At 42.6% G+C, this 7,987-nt stretch overlaps 1 long non-coding RNA gene across 1 annotated transcript; it reads right to left on the bottom strand.

Moving 5' to 3' along the window:
* Positions 1 to 203: 203 nt before the first annotated feature.
* LOC142814066 (uncharacterized) lies at positions 204 to 5,346 on the bottom strand. Its single transcript, XR_012894796.1, has 2 exons — positions 5,107 to 5,346; positions 204 to 703 (listed from the first exon to the last, which is right to left on the bottom strand). It is a non-coding gene; the product is annotated as an uncharacterized LOC142814066 (long non-coding RNA).
* Positions 5,347 to 7,987: the final 2,641 nt, after the last annotated feature.

Raw genomic sequence — 7,987 nt, 5'->3', positions numbered from 1 at the left:
CAGTGTATATATGAGTAGGTAGACTGGGCCAAAAACGAAGATGTAAGATGCTGCGGCAGGCACACACACACACACACACACACACACACACACACACACACACACACACACACACACACACACACCACAGTAGTGCAAGCAGTAACCTGTAGCGTAAGGTCCAACCGAACGTAACGCCGAAGCAAAAAACATTTTTAAGCCCATATGTAAACATCTGTTTTTATTGTAGAAAAACTGCAAATCTGACAAACAGGACTCTGATGGCAATCTGCAAAATTTTGAAATATGTCACGGGACCAAGTTTCTTTCTCTCTATACTAAATATTCATTGTTTTCAATACAATAAATTTCCAAAACTTTCAAAAACATTTGCGCTATTCGGGCAAACGACTGAGACGTATGGCGTTTGATTGACACCTATACAATAGAAAAAAACACGTAGAAAGAGTAAGCGAGTTTCTGGAGTCACATTTACAACCTATTACATCTCGCAGTATAAACTTCGACATTAAAAAGAGAACATTCAAAAAGGTAGTGTAACTGGGGTTGTATTAATGTGATGTCAGTGTTTGTATACTTCTAACTGCAAAACCACTCGTCACTGCTGCTTGCCTAATCATCTTCACCTGCTGAGATGACTGGGGTCTTCGAGAGAAGTGGGGCGAAGCTGTTCTTTCTGTACAGGAAATTCGATCCCGGAAACCTAAAATAAATACACAAGGAACAATGACTGAAATTTCACAAAGAGTGCAACATACAGTGTGCACCTTGCATAATTAACTGCTTTCTCATGTGTAAGTGTAAATTGAGTGCACAGCAAGCATATTCAGAGGCATCGAGCTCCACTGCAGTGAGAAATGGTAGAAAAGGTATGCTGAGCAATAAATGCAATAAAAAGCGCGCTGTGGCAGAATCATTATACCTTTCGTGCCGTAGATATGAACCTTACTTTACCCTTTCAGCTTGCTCACACTGGCAAATAAAAAGGTGCTGCTCCAAGTTGATGTTTCATTAGCTGCATGCAACGACCAACCTAAATGAATGTCAAGTTCTATGCTTAAGTATGCATCAGCACAGCTGCATGTGTATTTCTGCAGATCTACCCTGGTATCATTCAATTAGTTTATTAAAAGGAATACAGTACGACGCGCAACAACATATACATATTTTATCTGTATTGCACAAAAGCACAATGCCACTGAGCATACATGACGGTATGCGCATTGAGAAGGTATTCAGTGCCGGTAACTTGTAAAATTAAGTACTGTACAGTTACGTATTAAAATGCGAATGATACTAGTGTTCTTGGACTAGCTCACATTGACACGATTATATAATGGAAGAATTGGCTATTGGGTCATTCCACATCAGACGTCCCAGCCACTTTGGTGACCACCGCAAATGTATCAGAAAAAAAATCACGCTGATTTCACTGCATTAAAAAGGTAACTGCTAGAATATTTCGCAAACAAACTATTTATTGGTCACGTGGCTGCCTCCTGAACTTCCCGGAATCTCGTCTGGATCTTTGTGAAAAAAATTATTTCATAAGTATCTCTTCTTCCGTGCCAAATTTGGTCTACAAGTTAAGTGAAGGGCTTGCGTAAAGTGTTTGAAGCTCAGTAATAATATTACCATTTTTCGAGCCCATACGCCTCAAATAATTTAGCCGAAATGTGTTATATCTGCATTTTTCTATATCAATACTGCACTTTGAATGAATATATGAGGAGTTAATACTTAATCCACATAAGGTATATTTGGAAGAAAAAATATTTTAGACCTCTCAAGCTGTCAACTTTACGGGAAAAATCGCAAATTTCACAGAATATTTGTTTTGTCTATAATGAGACGCAACTTGCACCATGTGGTGGTTGAATTAAAATAGACTTTGCACCTACATCGAAGCACATAAACAGTTCCTTTCATGTGCCAAATTTTGTCATAGCAGTTAATGTTTTGAGAAAAAAATCACAGCATATCCACGGAGTGAATAATGATGAGTGGGGCGTAGCGTTCGTTCGTCCGGACGCACAAACGAATGGACAGACAGTCCGACGCCAGTATGGACGAAAACAAAAACGGACGGACTCACGGACAGACCGCCACACGGAAGCCCGGATGGATGGATGCACAGACGAACAGACGAAAGCACAAATGTACGGACGAACGATTCGCCCCACGAATCATCATTTTGTCCGTGTATATGCTGTGAAAACCACTAACGCTATCTATTGTGCAACTCAATAAGTGGCTACAAAATACTAGTACGACTACAAAGGAGGGAACGACCCACGGCCTCAAGAGCATTGCCCCTAAATGGTTTTTGAAGTTTCAAGTTCCCCAATCGCCCTTTGGTCATACATCAGCGGACGCCTCGAAGTTCCCCATTGCCGTCGATGGGAAAATTAAAAAAAATATTTGATTCCTTGAAATAGAAATTGTAATGATGAAACTTGTCACATACAAATAACTGTTTATTTGCTTTCAATTTAGTTAAAAGTTGATTTTTAATTGGACCACCTTATGGTGCAAATTGCGTCTCAATACGGACAAAAATGACAATTCTGTGAAATGAGTGATCTTTTCTCGTAGAGGTTAACAGCTTAAGAGTTCTACAACTAATTTTTCATCAAAATACCTTTTCTGTGAAGTAAGTAGTCACAGCTCAGATATTCATACAAAGTACAATATAGCAATGAGAAAATGCAAACATAACACACTTTGGCTAAATTCTTGCAGACGTATGTGGCCGAAAATTTGTATTAATATTGCTGAGTTTCAAACACCTTACATAAGCCCCTTTACTTAACATGTACTAAAATTGGTATAAAAAAGGTGCGGTACTTGTAAAATATTTTTTTTCGCAAACACCACTCAAACAGCAGTCCGAAATGTTTGAAAGGCAACCACGTGACCAAAAACTTTTTTCTCCAAAATATTCAAGCAATTCACTGTTTTCAGTGCATTAAATCAGCACGATTTTTTTTTCAAACACATTTGCCATAGCCGTAAAATTGGCTGGGAAATGTCAAATAAAGTGACCTTGTTACCTTCACTCAATGACCGTTGCATACTGCTAAATTAGGGCCATTTGTTTTAATCTTGCTGTCAGGGTGAGAAAGCATAACTCCTTCCCGGTGCAGCGTAGGCTGTTCAGTGGCTGTGCGTGTTGTGTTCCCAGATAGATATGCTGCCCTGTCTTACATTTTGGGGCAAGGTTCGTTTTGGCGTTGCATAAGTCAATTGCCAGACTTTGGGGTGGTTGTTGCCAGACTGCCGCTAAATTTGGCTGAAAAATTGTTTCCTGTAGTTGTGGCTTTTCCGTAAGAGTTTGGTGCCATCCGCGGTGCATTTCGCGACAGCATGAGCGACGCTGGCCGTTTTAATTAACGGAATTAACCGAGCCTAGCAGAAGTCGAGCGTGGTGCTGCCGTGCAATTAAGAGGCCGTTTTAATTACGTTTTAATTAACGGAATGAACCGCGCATTACACAATTCGTTTTAATTAACGAAATGAACCGAGCCTAGCAGAAGTTGAGCGTGGTGCTGCCGTGCAACTAGGAGGCCAATTTAATTAACCAAATGAACCGCGCATTACAGAATTCGTTTTAGTTAACGGAATGAACCGAGCCTAGCAGAATTCGAGCGTGGAGCTCCCGTGCAATTAGGAGGCCAATTTAATTAACGGAATAAACCGCGCCTAGCAGAAGTTGAGCGCGGTGCTGCCGTGCAATTAAGAGGCCAATTTAATTAACGGAATGAACCGCGCCTAGCAGAAGTCGGGGCGCGTTCTCTCTCTGTGTGCGCAGCTGTGCAAATAAGATATCGCGTCTCAGTATTAGGGATGACGGGGAAAACTGAATAGAGTCGCCCTCTGCTAGGCGCGGTTCGTTCCGTTAATTAAAACGGCCAGCGTCGCTCGTTTTCGAAATGCACCGCGGATGGCACCAAATTCTCACGGAGAAGCCACAACAACAAAAAAATTGCAGTCAAATTTAGCGGCAGTCTGGCAACACTAACCCTCCCAGTTAGGCAACCACTTATGCAACGGCAAAAGGAACCTTGCCCATTTTAGCTGCAGCACATGCTTAGATACCGTGCAGCATGTATAACAATAAAGTGTTTTTGTGCAACAAAAAAACTAATAATACGCTTCACATAGCGAAAATACCTTTAACATCTGAAGTACTTAGCGACGTTAAACGCCAAAGCAAGGCGATGGCAATAAAACTCTGAATAACAAGAATATTTTGCAAATTACACATGATAGAAACAATCTGAATAAAATGTGCTCGAACGTTAGCAGTTAAAACAAGCGTTTGTGCTGTTCAAGTAGGCAATTCGACCACACACACAGACTAATGGTCTGTTCAAACAAAAGTCCAGCTTCAGTGCTCAATCCGCTACATAGACACGGCTGTCGGCAGTGTCACGTTACGTTGCGGGTGAACGAAAATACCGGTGCAGACAAATTTAACGAATGTATTAGCAAGTAGCGAAACTTCGCGAGGCGCACCTAACGCGAAGCAATATGCTGTGTTGTCACCCGATGCACCAACCCGAGTTATCACGGTAGTGTTGCCGCACAAAACGAAAAAGAACCAAAAAGAACGACATAGACACCACGCCCTTGTTTTCCGTTCTCGTTCTTTTTGTGCAATAAGAAAAAAAAAGAAAGTAAATGAACTACCGACATGCCCAAGCATATGCGTCTTACATACGGTTGATGCTTAGAGCTAACAATCGCCGTCCCCACACATGTAATAATTAGTAAACTAAAATTGATGAGCAGCACGAGCGGGCCCCATTAAAAACGGCTGCCAATAAAGGGCACCGCAAAAATCTGTTCAATTTCTTCGCTCAACCTCAGCGGCGCACGCTCACTCTGCTTTGTACTCCAAACAATCTAAAAAAACAAAAAAAACTTGCCCACAATCACACTTCGCCATCATCCCCGGGAAACAGTTCGGACAAATATCCTCGCCAAGCAAACAAATGCTGATTTGTCATCAACTAGTTGCAAACAAAACTGTTTGAAGGCGTTATTCTCGTGCTCACGCAGTTAACAAAGCGCTGAACGGAACAACGTGAGAGCGGTACTCACTATTTTACTTCGAGTGCTCCACAATATGAATCCACAGGCCCAGTCTTCAGGATGGTGCACCTTCGCAATAATCAGCACTGAGAGAATACACTGGTGGAGCACAGAGCGGAGGCACATTTCAAACTAAACACCGACTGATAAACTCTACCGATCGAGAAGCCACACGCACACACACGGGAGGGTTTTTCGCCAGCGCACGCAGTGACATGTAAGACGATGTCGGCCCCTTTCCCGCGCTGTGCGCTCGGCGCGCAGAAATACCGGCAAGCCAAGGTTGTCTAGGCGACGAGACTTGATGGCGCCTTGTGGCGCTCTCAGACCGGCTAGATGCAGTTTAACGCTAGCTCCGGCCCTCTGCTGATAGCGCGGGTGCCGCTTTTTTTTTTTTTTGCGGCAGCGATTTGTTGCGTTATACTCGTTCTTGAAGAGTGCATCTGAATCGCAGTGAACTTTGTGACGGTGCAGTACGGCCGGCACGAGCTACTAGTCAGAACGTGCATTTGTAATATTCAGGAGCAATGTTTAGCGCACTTTCACCGACCTAATGCAGTGAATTTTGGTAAAAAAGCTAAGCTGATGCTTTTTGCTTAGCTCTATGAGTCTGTAGGGACTGCACATTCAAGGTCACGCAGGCGATATTTTATCAGCACTTTCATTTCGGTAAAGACATTGCAACATTGCATGCATCGGCCGTCACACTATTCGATGAGAACATATTGCCACGTGCGTACTGCTAGGAAGACGAAGACGACAGCGCATACGCGCATCTGCACGCTTTTATGCAGCAAGCAATAAAAGAAGAGAAACTCTCTGGCACGCAGTAAATAAAAATACTGACCTGCTGCTACTTTCTCAACCTGGTAATTACTATTTCTGTCTTCACGTCGCGGCAATACATTTGTACTTAGCTTGCAGTCCTTGGAACAGGACCACGGCCGAAAATATTTCATCAATGTTGTTTTCTCACTACCTACAAAGTCAAGGCTTTGACCGAAGCACGTCTGCTGGGGAGGTTACATAAATTAAAAGAAGGGGATCCACAAAAAAAAACGGTGAGAGAGAGAGAGAACTAGAGAATGCGTTTCGGCTCCCCTGAGGAGAGCTTTGTTCGCAATTCAGTCCACAAGGCTCCCGTCATTGTGAGCAAGGCTGGGTCAAGGTCACCGAAATGTCCTTATTCTGCACTTCTCTTTATGGTTGGTGTCCTCTTCCTAATTTCCATGATGCACTCTAAAGGACACATGAAGAGGAACATTCGCTATAGTAATTAATTAAAACGTGCCTGTTAAAAATACATGGCATCAATGTTCGTTTTTGAGGGACCTGATGGCCTGCTGACGTAGTGCTTATGGCTAAACAACTGTGCTGTTGTTTTTTTTTGCAGGTGGTGGACGTTTTATCTCCAGCTTTAAAAGCTTGGATCTTATGGGGGACGGGGGGAGGGGTGTGTGTTCTATGCATGGCTACACCAATGTGGGCCACATTACCTTGTTCAGGCAAATCAGTGCACTTTGTGACTGTTGACTAATCACGCAAATGACACAAATGAAAGAAACAGGTACAGAAAAATTGGCCCTTACTCTATTGAACAAGCGTCGCTCCTATTGTATCTTCCATCTTATAGTAGTTTGCGTGCTTTATCGATAAAAACTGCGTTTCGCTCACATTACTTTCTGCTTCGACTTATTACTAGACTCACAAGCAGCTAGTAGTGGGAGCCTTCCTTGTATCAAGATGGTTAACGTATACTGAAAGTATAAGCAAAACGGCCCGAAAATGTCGTGCATTTGTAGCCTTGTAGGCATGTGTGCTCAGATTTGGGTGCACGTTAAAGAACCCCAGGTGGTCGAAATTTCCGACGCCCTCCACTACAGCGTCTCTCATAATCAAATGGTGGTTTTGGGTCGTGAAACCCTACATATCAATCGATTATTTGTAGTCTAGTTCATTACACCCCAAATATTATGGTGTAAATAGGGTGTTTTGAGGGTGTTTTAATTACGAACACCTCAAATTTTAAAAATGGGGCGTAAAAAGGGTGTTCATATGGGTGATTTCAATGGGCACACGCGTTTTACACCTTTCGGGGTGTAAAATTTTTTAGAGTGATAGCGTCGCTGCACTCTACGTGGGTGCGCGTCAACGTTACGTGTGCTCGCCGCCGTTTAGCTAGCTTCACATATACCAAGTTTGGTATAACGAGACGTGAATGGACGACGAAAGTATGTGACACATCTAAACATCATAATCATAATATTCGTGTCATGTAAAACAATACTACATGCTACGCTCATAACGTGCTCGCGGTCATTTCGCTAGCTGCACATAAACCAAATTCGTTACAGTTGACGTGAATAAATGACGGAGGTGAATGACACGTCCAAACGGGATAAACATGACATGAAAGTCACGTACGTCATCATTTACCTCAGCTTTGTATTGTTGTGTTGATTTTCAAGTGACATCTGAAGCTTGCTCAATCGTGCTTCGCATATCAGCGATTCCCACTGCACGTGGGATCTGCCAATTTTTTTTAGTATGTGTTGTTTGAAAAAAAAAACGCCTCGGAGGAAAAGTTACATACTTTTGTCTCCTGCAGTGTATACTGCTGAAGGTCGTCCCATAGTACGCATACAGATTGCAAGCACAAAAAAAAATGCCTGTCCAATGGTAGCGTAGTTGCACCTAAATGCAGTGTCGTTGCTACCGTGTGCTGTCCGGTATAGCTTTTGATGTTAATTCGGTTCCTGATCATTGTAAAGTTGCATTCCATGGCCTAGTTGTCATCGCCCACATGATGGCGTTTGTTGTCTGTAGTCCAACTATTTTTCAACATTATTTATCAAAGCGAAAGCTTTAAATGCCACTTCAAACGCCAAAG

The sequence above is a fragment of the Rhipicephalus microplus genome, chromosome 4 (assembly GCF_043290135.1).
Source record: "Rhipicephalus microplus isolate Deutch F79 chromosome 4, USDA_Rmic, whole genome shotgun sequence".
In the NCBI taxonomy this organism is placed as follows: Eukaryota; Metazoa; Arthropoda; class Arachnida; order Ixodida; family Ixodidae; genus Rhipicephalus; species Rhipicephalus microplus.
This window is presented reverse-complemented; position numbering and strand designations above follow the sequence as displayed.